Raw genomic sequence first — 13,281 nt, forward strand, 5'->3', positions numbered from 1 at the left:
AGAAGGAGGCTATTCAGCCCATCTAGTCTGCACCAGCCCTTGGAAAGAGCACCCTACTTAAGCCCACACCCCCACCCTATCCCCGTAACCCAGTAATCCCTCCTAACCTTTTTGGACACAAAGGGCAATTTTTATAGCCAATCCACCTAACCTACACGACTGGGAGGAAGCCGGAGCACCCGGAGGAAACCCACGCAGACACGGAGAAACATGCTGACTCCACACAGATAGTGACCCAAGCCGGGAATCGAACCTGAGCCCCTGTGCTGTGAAACAACAGTAATAACCACTGTGCTACCGTGATCCCACAACCAATGGAGCAAGTCAAAACTTTGGAGTCCTGTCACATTCGGTCACAAATTCTGGTGGACAACTAAGTTTTTTTTTAATAAACATTTTATTGAGATATTTTTGGTATAGTGACAACAACAAAATAAACAATATACATGAAACCATAAATATAGTGTAAAAGCCATTTACCTCTCGTACAGATCCACCCTTATTGACCCCCTACTCTAATCTAAACTACTCCTCCCCCCCCCCCCCCCCCCCCCCCAGTCTGCTGACGATTAATCTCCCGCAAAGAAGTCGATGAACGGTTGCCACCTCTGGGTGACCCTCTCAAGGCAAACTTGATTTTCTCCAAACATAGAAAGCTAGCCATGTCCAATAGCCAGGTTTCCGACTTCAGGGGCTTTGAGTCCCTCCATGCTAATAGTATCCGTCTCCAGGCTACCAGGGAAACAAAGGCCAGAACATCTGCCTCTTTCTCCTCCTGGATTCCCAGGTCTTCTGACACCCCGAAAATCGCCACCTCTGGACTCAGCGCCACCCTTGTTTTTAACACCGTGGACATGACGTCCTCAAACCCCTGCCAAAATCCCCTAAGCTTTGGACATGTCCAAAACATGTGGACATGGTTCGCCGGTCCTCCCGCACATTTTGCACACCTGTCCTCCACCCCAAAGAATCTGCTCAACTGGGCCACTGTCATGTGAGCCCGGTGAACAACCTTAAATTGTATCAGGCTGAGTCTGGCACATGTTGCAGACGTGTTGACTACTCAACGCGTCTGCCCATAGACCATCCTCTATCTCACCTCCCAGCTCCTTCTCCCAATTGTGCTTCAGCTCCTCCGTCTGCGTCTCCTCCAACCCCATAAGCTCCCTTCTCCTACCCACCCTCTAGAAACTACCCAGTCCTGAATCCCCCTTAGCGGTAGGAGCGGGAAGGTTGACACCTGTTTACGAAGGAAGTCCCGCACCTGCAGATACCTGAATTCATTTCCCCTCGCCAACCCAAACATTTCCTCCAACGCCCTCATAGTCGGAAAACTTCATCTATGAACAGATCCCCCATCCTCTCAATCCCCGCTCTTCGCCATAACCGGAACCCCCCCCCCCCCATCCATACTCCCCGGGGCAAACCGGTGATTATCACAGATTGGGGCCCAGACCGATGCTCCCACTGCTCCCACATGCCGCCTCCACTGGCCCCTAACTTTCAGGGCCGCCACCACCACTGGACTGGTGGAGTACCGTGCCGGCGGGAATGGCAGAGGCGCAGTTACCAACACCCCCAAACTGGTGCCCTTACATGAAGCCGCCTCCATACGCACCCATGCTGACCCCTCCCCGACCACCCACTTCCTGATCATGGCTATATTAGCCGCCCAGTAACAGTTGCTAAAATTTGGCAGCGCCAGCCCACCCTCTCCCCAACTCCGCTCAAGCATTACTTTCCTTATTCGCGGGGTCTTGCCAGCCCAGACGAAGCCTGTGACCACTTGGATGCCTAGGTACCTAAAGCTTCCCTTTACTAACCTAAACGGCAGCTCTACCAGTCACCTCTCCTGTCCCCTCGCCTGGACCACAAACATCTCACTCTTTCCCATATTAAGCTTATACCCCGAAAATCGGCCAAATTCCCTAGAGTCCTCATGATTTCTTCCATCCCCTCTATTGGGTCCGAAACATACAGAAGCAGGTCATCCGCATAGAGCAAAACCCTGTGCTCTCCAGCCCCTCGAGGCTCTCAGCAATTGCCAACAGCTCTATAGCCAGCACAAACAACAGTGGGGAGAGGGGGCATCCCTGTCTCGTCCTCTGGTGCAGTCTAAAATAGTCCGATATTGTCCTATTTGTCACAGGAGCCTGATACAGTAACCTGACCCAGTCAATAAAGCCCCACCCAAATCTGAACCGTCCCAGTATCTCCCACAGATAGTCCCATTCTACCCAATCAAAAGCCTTTTCTACATCCATTGCGATCACTACCTCCACCTCCCTACCTTCCGGGGGCATCATGATCACATTTAACAGCCTTCTTACATTGGCCACCAAGTGCCTGCCCTTAACAAACCCCGTCTGGTCCTCCCCAATTATGTCCGGAACACAATCCTCGATCCTAGAGGACAAGATTTTGGCCAGCAACTTGGCATCTGCATTCAACAGGGAGATCGGCCTGTAGGACGTACACAGCTCCGGGTTCTTGTCCCGCTTAAGAATCAGCGAAATCATTGCCTGTGACATCGTCGGGGGCACTACCCCTCTTTCCCTTGCCTCATGGAACATCCACAACACCGGCCCCAATATCCCCGAGAACGTTTTATAAAACTCCACTGGGTACCCGTCCGGGCCTGGGGCCTTACCCGCCTGTATGGTCTTCAGGCCCTCCATTATCTCCTCCAGCAAGATTGGGGCCCCCAGCCCTTCTACCCGCTCCCCGTCCACCTTTAGGAAATTCAGCCCCTCCAAGAAGTGGCTCATCCCCGTAGGGGGTTCCGACCTGTACAGCCTGCTGTAGAAATCCCTAAACACCTTATTTACCCCTACTGAATCACCAACTAGGTTCCCATCTCCTTCCTTTACTTTCCCTATCTCCCTAGCTGCCTCCCTCTTCCTAAGCTGCTGTGCAAGTATTCTGCTGGCCTTCTCTCCATGTTCATAGACCGCCCCCCCCTCGCCTTTCTCAGCTGCTCCACCGCCCTCCCTGTGGTCAGCAAGCTAAACTCCGCCTGTAACCTCCGCCGTTTCCTTAAAAGCCCGGCCTCTGGGGTCTCCTCATACCTCCTATCAATCAGTAGTAACTCCTTTACCAGTCGGTCCATCTCCGCCCTGTCCACCTTCTCCCTATGGGCCCGGATCGAGATCAGTTCCCCCCTGACCACCGCCTTCAGTGCTTCCCACACCACCGCTGCTGAAATTTCCCCGTGTCATTGACCTGCAGGTAGCTCTGAATACATTTCCTCAGCCCCTTCATCCGCCAAAAGTCCCACATCCAACCTCCAGTGCGGGCGTTGGTTACTGTCTTTACTAACCTGTAGGTCAACCCAGTGCGGAGCATGGTCTGAGATTTTAATCGCTGAGTACCCCATGTCCACCACCAGCCAGCAAGGCCCTGCTCAAAATAAAGAAATCAATCCGGGAATACACTTTATGCACGTGTGAGTAGAAGGAGAACTTCTACTGCCCCGGCTGCCCAAATCTCCATGAATCCTCCCCCCCCCATCAGCTCCATGAACCCTCTTAGTTCCTTTGCCATTGCTGGCACCCTGCCCGTTTTCGAGCTTGACCGGTCCAAGCCAGGGTCCATAACTGTGTTGAAGTCCCCTCCCATGACCAACCTGTGTGAGTCCAGGTCCGGTATCTTCCCCAGCATCCTCTTTATAAACTCCACATCATCCCAATTTGGCACATACACATTTACTAATACCACCTCCATCCCCTCTAGCTTCCCACTGACCATAATGTACCGACCTCCCACGTCCAAGATTATTCTACCCGCCTCAAGCACCACCCGCTTATTGATCAGGAGCGCGACCCCTCTAGTCTTTGAATCTAGTCCCGAGTGAAAGACCTGACTGACCCAGCCTTTCCTCAGTCTAACCTGGTCCGTAACTCTAAGGTGCATCTCCTGCGACATTACCACGTCCGCCTTCAATCCCCTAAGGTGCGCTAACACACGTGCCCTTTTGACCGGCCCATTTAACCCTCGAACATTCCAGGTGATCAGCCTAGTTGGGGGGCTCATTGCTCCCCCCCTCTGATGATCAGCCATCCCCATTTTTAGGCCTGCCTCCAGCCCGTGCTCTGCACCTCCACCGGTCCATCCCCAGGCAGCCCCCGCCCCCAACCTCCTCACTGTCCCTCAGCCTAAGTCCCTCCCTCGTCAGCAGAACATTCACCCCCCCCTCCCCCCTAGTAACAACACCCTGTAGCCCGATCCCTTTACTAAACAAAACATGCACACCCCCCCCACTGCGCTTCCAAGAGTTAGCTTGGAGGCCCCCATCCCCGGTGCCAGATAGTCTTCCACCAATTGTTCCCTCCCCACTCTCTCCTCCCCTCATACAAACACACTCCAACATCAAACAATCTCCACACAATTGCCCAACAGAAAAACACCAAGATCAAAAGAAGCACCCCTCCATCCCCCAACAGTGCAAATGAAAACCTTAACTCACTCAGCTCTACTGCTGGTTCCAAATCAATGCAAACGGCAACACAAACATCTTCCATGAAATGCAAAACGGGAAACTTTTTACAAAAACAGAAACAAAAACAAAAAACAAAAACATGAACGTTGCAGTCAAGTTCAAAAGTTCTCAATCCATCACCAGGCCTTTGTTTTTCGCAAAGTCCAACGTGTCCTCAGGCGACTCGAAGTAGAAGTGCTGATCCTCATGCGTGACCCAGAGACGGGCTGGGTATAACAGTCCAAACTTCACCTTTTTCCTAAAAAGGATCGACCTGATCTGGTTGAAGCCTGCTCTCCTCCTGGCCACCTCTACACTCAGGTCCTGGTAAACCTGCAGGATGCTATTATCCCATTTACAGCTCCATGTCTGCTTGGTCCACTGTAGAATGCGGTCCTTATCCAAGAACCTGTGGAATCTCACCACCATTGCCCGAGGGTGTCTTCCTCGCGAATGCTTTGTGAGCCTTATCCACCTCCAAGGGCCGGGGGAATGCCCCATCCCCCAGCAGCTTCACAAACATGTCTGCAATGTATGCCCCAGCGTCCATTCTTCGGACCCCTCCGGGAGCCCAACGATTCTTAGGTTCTGCCAGCGGGAACTATTTTCTAGGTCCTCCACCTTCTCCAGGAGCTTCTTCTGCTGGTCCCTCAGCATCCCCACCTCCAGCTCCACCGCAGTCTGATGTTCCTCCTGCTCAGCCAGCGCCTTCTCCACCTTCTGGATCGCCCGATCCTGGACGTCCAATCTATGCTCCAACCGCTCAATCGACTCTTTTATCGGGTCCAAGCAGTGCCGTTTCTGCGTAGCAAAGCCTTCCTGAATGACTTGCATCAGCTGATCCATAGACTGCTGGGTCGGCAAACCAGAGGTCCGAACCTCCGCCATGCTGTCTTCTTTGGCAGCTACAGCCCAAGCCTTCTCTCTTTTTGTTTCTGCCCTTACGAACACTTCTAGTCCTGCTCTCCATGCACCGAAGTGGGAATTCAGTAAACAATTGCCACTAACATCCGTTTTACAATTCAAGACCGGTAGAAAAACGGGGGCAAGGTCCAAAAATCTGACCAGAGCGGGAGCCACCTAATGTGCGACTTACTCCTTCATAGCCGCCACCGGAAGTCCCGTGGACAACTAAGTTAATAATGGCAGGAGAAGGTGTCAAGATCCCCATTACTAATGATGGCAGAATCCAGCAAAGGAGTCAAAAGGACAGTGCGGAAGCAGAGCAACCACCTTCAGCCAAGTTTCAAATTAGTCTTTTTGGTCTTCTTGCAAGGTTCCTCACCAACACAAATCTGTCTTCAGTTAATTTCATTCATTTCATGTGATGTCAGTAAATGGTGGAGCGCACAAGGGGCAGCAAAGGCTACATGTCCTGATGATATCCCACATGTAGTGATGAAGACCAATGCTCCAGAATTAGGTGTGTCTCTAGCCAAGCTATTCCAGCACAGCTAACATTGGCATCCACCAGACCATGTAAACATTTCCCAGGTAGGTCTTGTTTCCAGGGAGCAGGACCAATCCAACCTGGCCTATAACCATCCCAAGTGCGGGATTCTGCGAGCCTGTGCCGGGTCGGAGAATCGCCGGGGGCGTGGGAAATTCCCACCACACCGCTCCGATGCCGAGACACGATTCATCAGCGACCAGAGAATCGGCGGCAGTTGCGGTCGCCGTGGCGCCGGTCAGGGGGGCGCTGAAATAGGCCACTGCGGCGATTCCCCATGGGCGACAGGCCGAACTCCCACCGAGTTCCACCGGCGTGGTCCCATCTTGGATCGGGGGGATCTGACTCTGGGGGAGGGAGAGGTTTCCACGGGGTCCAGGCCCACAATCAGGGGCTTCCGATCGGCAGGCGGCCGCAATCTGGAGGGGGCTTACCTACTTCCAAGCGAGCCGCTGTAAAGTACCTGACATGTTGCAACCACACACACGCGCCAGGGCGGAGACGGCCATCGCGCGCATGCGCGGACCCGTGCAGGGCTGCCTTTCGGCGCTGGAGCCCCCTGGAGACCAATGAATTGCTGGGCCAGGAGGCCCTTTGACATCGGCGTGAACCACTCCGGTGTTTATGCCAGCGTCAACACTTGGCCGGGATTTTGGAGAATCCCGGCCCAAGAGTCTACTCTCAATCAGCAGAAAAGCGATGGGAAGTGTTGGCAAAAGTCCTATTGCTCCAGACTCCGTTACAACCTTGACCCAAATTGGACAAAAGAGCTAAATTCCAAAGGTGAGGTGAAAGTGATTTAGATATCAAGACAACTTTCAAACCAATTGTGTTACAAACATCCATTGTTAACCTAAAGTCAATGGAAATAAGGGAGCACTCTCCACTGGCTGGAGTCATCCTTGACACAAAGGGAAATGCATGTGGTTGGTAGGGGTCATTCATTTCAGCCCCAGGCATTGATCAGGGTAGTGTTCTTTGTTGAATCATCTTCAGCTGCTTTTTCAATTAACTTCCTATTCATCATAAGATCATTATTGGGGATGTTTACAGAAATCACAGTAACATTAGCAATTCCTCTGATACTGAAGCAGTTTGTGTCATGTCCATATGCAGCAAGACCTGGACAGCAATGAAGTTTGGGCTTATAAATTGGAAGAAACAAGTGCCAGACAATGACCATCTCCAACAAGAGAGATAATCTAACCACCTCTACATGGCATTCATTGCCATCGCTGATTTCCCCACCCATCAACATCCTGGGAGGTCACTATTGATCAGAAACCAACTGGAAAACTCACTTAAATACTGAGGATACAAGGGTAGGACAGAGGCTGGGAATTCTGTGGCAAGTAACTCATTTTCTAACTCCCAAAGTCTGTCCATCAACAAGACACAATTCAGGAGTGTGTTGGAATATTCTTCACTTGTCTCGATACCTGCAGCTCCAACACTCAAGAATCACAATGCCATCCTGTTGGGTAATTTGGACATTCTGAATTCTCCCTCAGTGTACCCGAACAGGCACCGAAGTGTGGCGACTAGGAGATTTTCACAGTAACTTCATTGCAGTGTTAATGTAAGCCTACTTGTTACAATAATAAAGATTATTATTATTATACATAGCTGTGTTATGAGTGCTCCCATAAATACTATTGTTGTTTGACTCCAGTTGGTCCAGTTGCACACTATCACTTTCACGCATAAATATATTGTCAGGTCCAGATTGACATCATGGGACTCTAATGTACAAATTATATTGTGGCTTCTGCCTGTTTCAGGTGCATGCAAGGGTCCTGGTTCTGAGAGCACTACTCAATATAGCTGCAGGTCAGATCAGAATGGGAATAAGACAATAAGTGCAGCACACTGACTTTAGGGCCATCCCTGTTGCCATTAAGTGAAGCAAATAAAATTGTCACTAGTGTTTGGGCTTGGCGATGCTCCACTGCAATGATTGCAGAGTCGCTATGTGCTCCAAGGTTCACTGCAACTGTAAATCTTCCAGGCACACCCATGGAGATTTCAGAGGTGCACCTTGTAAAATCCACAGTGTTCGTGCTGTCTAAAAGACGGTCATTAGTTTCCTTCTGAAGGTAGGACCAATGGTACAAATATCTGGTTGATGCAGTTGAGGAATGTCTAGAACATTACCAGTTGCTTCCTTTACCTCACTGCCTTTTCCAATTGCTCTTTCTCATTTGTATGTCTTCTAATATGTATGAAAATGCAGCAACTGTGGACTGATGTAGGCAGAGTTGAATCAGGCACAGTTAATGTCAATTCGATGCCAGGCAACAGCCATGTTTGACAGGATAAATACTGGCTTTAGCCCAAGATATTATTTACAATGTGACATTCTGCAGTTTTACTCTTGACAAAAGCTACCTTGCTGAGTTGGGTTTATTTGACAGAAGCATCCGTTAACAAGTTAAATCTTTGCCATATTTGTTTTCACATAGATATGTCACTAGGCCTAAAAGATATATAGTCTAAGTACAATGTTTACTCATAAGGGATTTGACTGCAACAGTGCGTTTCAGATTTAAAGTTCAATTCTGTTGTGGTAATATCAGTGCATTATAATATTTCCAAACACACAAAACAATCTGCAGCTGTAATTGTTTGAACATTTTGATTTTACAATGCATAGGGTATAAGAAAACCTTTTTTGCACTTTATTATTCTTACTGTTAATTGCATTTCTTGAACTTAACTCATAGCTTTACTTTGAATTATATGGTGTGTCAGAGTTTTATCAGTCAGATAGATCAGTGTATAGTTATAGTTCATATAATGTCCAATGCAAGTATTAACAATAGAATGGGTTAACTTTTCATCCAGATAACTTTATACATATGACCTCATTTGTACGTATGAAGCCATGTTTTGATTTGAAAGCGAGCTTACGAAAATGGATTTTGTGTTAGATGTAAAAAAATGTGTATCAAGACAACATCTGCTTCATAATATTGATACCTTTGTCCAGATAGATTGATAACTTACTCAAACTTCACAGGTTGGAACACAGACAATTGTTTGTGCATGTAAAAGAGGGGAAGTGGATGGGGAAGGGGTGATAGCAGTAAGGATGCAATGTCTCAGCTTCTCCCGAGCATTTAATGTAGATTCTTATACCCATTGACTGGATGTAACGACTGTTAAAGATCTTCAGTTTCAATTTCAGTTGACTTCCTTCAATAAATACAATTTTACAACTGTCACTTTATCAACTGCTACCATCTTCTCTTTTAAAATATGTGGACAAGAACTCTTACAAACAAGTATGAAGAGCACAGAATAAAGGCTGCAGAATCTAAAGACCCGGGCAAGAAACACCAAACAATTTTGGATATATGCTGTTTAAAAGTAAGTGTGCCCATAGAATCCCGACAGTGCAGAAGGAGGCCATTTAGTCCATCGAGGCTGCACCGGCCCAATGAAAGCACCCTACCTAGGCCCATTCCCCCGCCCTATCCCCGTAACCCCACATCTTTGGACACTAAGGAGCAATTTTAACATGGCCAATCCACCTAACCTGCTCATCTTTGGAATGTGGGAGGAAACCCATGCAGACACGGGCAGAATGCACAAACTCCACACAGTCACCCAAGGCCTGAATTAAACCTAGGTCCCTGGCATTGTGAGGCTAATCACTGTGCCACCACCATTTCTATTCAAACTGAATAAGTCATCCTCAGATCATTTTGGTAACCAACCTGCAGATATACAATTGTTCCAAATTTGCTAAAATGTTCATTGAGCTTGCTCCTTATGGAACCTTCCCAAACTCCAGCTTGGTATTTTCAACCCTATACTGAGCTTTCTTTTGATATCCTTGGTTGTTTGCTTTGTTGAAATTTGACTTGTCAAACTCGGATTTCTTTGCAGCACCTATTTATTATACATTTCTGGGAATCCAAATCCACCACTAATCACATGTTGTTGACTTTAGCCGATTTTTGTGATGGGCCAGCTGTCAGTGTACTTGTCATGCGACGCACCCATTTGGAAGGGTGGGGGTGTGTATACACGAATTTAGGCAGAAACAGTCCCAATTAAAGGGACCCTGCATCTAAGGGCAGCACGGTAGCATTGTGGATAGCACAATTGCCTCACAGCTCCAGGGTCCCAGGTTCGATTCCGGCTTGGGTCACTGTCTGTGCGGAGTCTGCACATCCTCCCCGTGTGTGCGTGGGTTTCCTCCGGGTGCTCTGGTTTCCTCCCACAGTCCAAAGATGTGCGGGTTAGGTGGATTGGCCATGATAAATTGCCCTCAGTGTCCAAAATTGCCCTTAGTGTTGGGTGGGGTTACTGGGTTATGGGGATAGGGTGGAGGTGCTGAATTTGGGTAGGGTGCTCTTTCCAAGAGCCGGTGCAGACTCGATGGGCCGAATGGCCTCCTTCGGCACTGTAAATTCTATGATAACTCACAATGGGAGGTGTATAGTGACTTTGTAGCAAGGTTTAGACTTGAGACTTGGAATAGGGAAGATTCACTGTAAGTTATGCAAGGCCTTCTCAATTTTTATACGCACCAGAGAAGTCCTTGTAGAGGAAATCATCGGGATGTCCTATTTCCAGCATGCACAGTTGCTAATCACACAGCAATAATAGTAGGAGGTGGCCGCGCAGGTGAATGGGTATAGCATAGCAGCCACGAACGGGTAGCATTGTCATAGAGGATTCAATCACCTGACTAGCACTATTACGAAAGACTCCTACATGTAGAATTCTTAGTTTCTGCTTACCCCTGCACATTCTGTCCTCTCAATTATTCTTCTCTTCTGCAGAAATGGAATCTTTCACGGATACGCCACACTTTTTTCCCTCCCACACACAACTTCAGCTTGCTACATTAACACATTGCGTTTCTTATGTAGAAGGTGACATTCAAAAGTGAGCAGATGCACACAGAAGGGCCAGCATCTTTTCAGGTGCTGTCTGCAATGGAAGAGGCCACCTTTGATATATTGGGCAGAAGGTGAACCAGAACTGATCTTGTGAGGTTGGATAATGCAATTCCCCAAATGTTTTGGCTTTCCAGCCCCCTTTTTTTGTGGTATCCAGTTCATGTTGTTTTGAGATACCATTCATCTGTTCCTGCCAATCTTGACACTGACTTCTCCTTCCAAGATTTAACTCAAGTTTTGAGCTTAGAGGAAGTGTCATGAATCTGCCTGGAGACAGCAGTAGACAGTTTTCAAAAGGCCTGAATTGGTATGTGTCACTCCCAGTAACAACTTTAGAATGGCCGTTTAGATAATAATCAAGTATAAATAGCTTCTGGAGGAGAAACAGATTATAGACGATTGGGAAGATCCCTGAGATATGCATATGGTAATGTATATTCAAGGAAGTTGATAGTAGCAGACGGCCAAATACCCAGAAGGCAAAATCAAAGAACACCAATGGTATAATTGCCCAAACCCGGTCATGATAAAATTGCCCTTAGTGTCCAAAATTGCCCTTAGTGTTGGGTGGGGTTACTGGGTTATGGGGATAGGGTGGAGGTGCTGAATTTGGGTAGGGTGCTCTTTCCAAGAGCCGGTGCAGACTCGATGGGCCGAATGGCCTCCTTCGGCACTGTAAATTCTATGATAACCAGGACAGCAGTTACCATCTAGCAGCCTCAGAAAGCGAACAGGCCAGTTTCCAGCCACCAGGCCTGAAGGCCGAGTTTACAGCAAACAAAGGTCTACGTCTCAGAGCCAAGGCAGTGCAGAAAACCTTCATAACAGCAATTTTAAAATATCTTTGCTGGACCAGGAAAATAATAGTTCCCAGATTTGAATATTGTCCCTGTATTGTGGTAACTATAGCTGGTTATTCAATTTGGATGTTTCGAGAACAGGGGATGTCTTATGGAGTTCAGGTACCATAGATATATTTTGTAAGAAGGGGTACATCCTCTGTGTGCGTTTAGTAATTGATACATCGTCATGAGAATAGAATAGTGCTGTTTATCTGTTTATGTTTTACTTGAATAAATAGTCTTTAATAATTGTTACCAGACGACAGGGCTTTTACTCTCAATGGGGTTTCAATTGTCTCCTCACACCAAAATAAAACTATACACCCCCACAAATCGGTGTTCCAATTTGGGATACCATCACAGATAACATCAGTGTGCTTCGTGACAGGAAGACGGTCAGATTGGAGCTACAGCATCTGAAGCTTATCCTCGCAAGTGCCACTTAAGGAGCTGACATGGCCTGCTCTATTGAGAGGGGTCTTGTATTTGGAGATTCACAGAGCATCAGGGCAATGGCTCAGGAATCTTGCTTCACAGCTCCAGGGTCCCAGGTTCGATTCCTGGCTTGGGTCACTGTCTGTGCGGAGTCTGCATGTTCTCCCCGTGTGTGCGTGGGTTTCCTCCGGGTGCTCCGGTTTCCTCCCACAGTCCAAAGATGTACAGGTTAGGTGAATTGACCATGCTAAATTGCCCTTAGTGTCCAAAATTGCCCTTAGTGTTGGGTGGGGTTACTGGGTTACGGGGATAGTGTGGGCTTGGGGAGGATGCTCTTTCCAAGAGCTGGTGCAGACTCGATGGGCCGAATGGCCTCCTTCTGCACTGTAAATTCTATGAATGAATCAGTTCACCAGATACTGAGTTCACATTCTAAACGTGCGTCAGAGGATGCAGATGAATATCTCCAGGGCCAAACCTATAAAAGTAAGCTGTGGACTACTAATTGCGTAATACCGTGGATTGATGCATGTAACATTGGGAAATTACTGATCCAATGGCAGCCTACTTACAGTCTCAATTGGCGGATAGTAGATAGTAATTTTGGAGTTGTATGAGCAGAGTTCAAGATGACAGCACATAATCCTGACCTCAACAGACCCGGGGAAATTTAATTTGGGACTTATCTGCATGAGCCCAATTGAAACCTGTGGGAGGCAGTAGTTGGCCAGTACCAGGGACTGAAGGAAGGGCTCCCAGCCTTTGGGAAAGTAGCTGCTTAGGGTTTTGGGAGGGTTATATTCAGAGTAGAGATGAAAACCAGGGCAGGGATGCCTTAACTTTCCTTCTTTGTGTTTTTTTCTGCCTCGCAGCCTCACAAAGCAATTTTGTTTTTAATGCAAAACCGCTTACCTTTTGGACCCTATTCTGGCCATGACTCCTTTCTTGCCAGATTGATCTATGGGTAATCTGAAATCACTAACCCCTGGTTAAAATAGCCGTCAGGCCTAATCTGCATATTTAAAGAACCCTGCTGCTTGCTATGGGGTATCTTTCTCATGTACTCAGAAGACTGGGTTAAAATAATAAGCAACTGGAAGAAAATGTGACCTTGATTAAGTCCCGTGGATGACTTTTACTGTCCACCCACCCAGTGCCATTTGG

At 48.0% G+C, this 13,281-nt stretch overlaps 1 protein-coding gene across 1 annotated transcript in view; it reads left to right on the forward strand.

Annotated features, from left to right (window-relative positions):
* The window catches only part of LOC140385616 (uncharacterized), a 44,527-nt gene that overhangs the window by 3,833 nt on the left and 27,413 nt on the right, over positions 1-13,281 (forward strand). The window contains exon 2 of the mRNA XM_072467948.1: positions 9,197-9,296. The gene's annotated coding sequence lies outside the window, so the exon portion shown is untranslated. The remainder of the gene's footprint in view (positions 1-9,196; positions 9,297-13,281) is intronic.

This window comes from Scyliorhinus torazame, chromosome 11 (assembly GCF_047496885.1).
Source record: "Scyliorhinus torazame isolate Kashiwa2021f chromosome 11, sScyTor2.1, whole genome shotgun sequence".
NCBI lineage: Eukaryota > Metazoa > Chordata > Chondrichthyes > Carcharhiniformes > Scyliorhinidae > Scyliorhinus > Scyliorhinus torazame.